This window comes from Corvus brachyrhynchos, unplaced genomic scaffold, assembly GCF_000691975.1.
Source record: "Corvus brachyrhynchos isolate BGI_N302 unplaced genomic scaffold, ASM69197v1 scaffold420, whole genome shotgun sequence".
Lineage (NCBI taxonomy): Eukaryota > Metazoa > Chordata > Aves > Passeriformes > Corvidae > Corvus > Corvus brachyrhynchos.
This window is the reverse complement of record NW_008235739.1, coordinates 122,531-123,400: the sequence shown is the minus strand read 5'-3', so window position 1 is coordinate 123,400 and position 870 is coordinate 122,531.

Sequence of the window (870 nt, the reverse complement as noted above, 5' to 3'; positions counted from 1 at the left end):
TCCCAGCCCCTGCTCCCCCCGGGAATGTTCCGGCCTCGGTTTTCTCTCTCCCGGTTCCGCCGGGAATATTCCAGCCCCGATTCCTCCGGGAATATTCCAGCCCCGATTCCTCCTCTCCCCGTTCCCCCGGGAATATTCCAGCCCCGGTTCCTCCTCTCCCCGTTCCCCCGGGAATATTCCAGCCCCGATTCCGCCTCTCCCCGTTCCCCCGGGAATATTCCAGCCCCGATTCCTCCTCTCCCCGTTCCCCCGGGAATATTCCAGCCCGGGTTCCCCCCTGCCCCTGCCCTGATTTCCCGAGGGATGCTCCTGCCCCGGTTCTCCCTGGCCCGGTTCCCCCGGGATGTGCTCCTGTCCCGGTTTCCCCTCTCCGGGTATTCCCAGCAGATTCTCCTCCCCATTTTTTCCCGGGGGACGCTCCTATCCCGGTTCCCCGTGTCCCGGTACTCCCGGCAGATGTTCCCGCCGCGTTTTTCCCGGGAGATGCTCCTATCCCGGTTCCCCCTATCCCGGTATCCCCGGGAGATGCTCCCGGCCCGGTACCCCCGGTTCCTGTCCCGGTACCTCCGGGATGTGCTCCTATCCCGGTTCCCCCTATCCCGATCCCCCCTGGGACATGTCCCTGCCCCGTTTCTCCCGGGAAATCCCCGTTTCCTATCCCGGTTCCCCTTATCCCGGTAACTCCGGGAGATTCTCCTCTCCCGTTTTCCCCTTATCCCGTTCCTGCCCCGTTTCTCCCGTGGGACGCTCCATTCCCGCTTCTCTCTTCCCCTGCCCCTCTCCCGGCCCGGGGCGGGCGCTGGAGCGGCGGGGGGAGCCCGGCCCCGGTGGGACGGAGGGAGGGAAGGGGCGGAGGATCCCGGCCCCGGT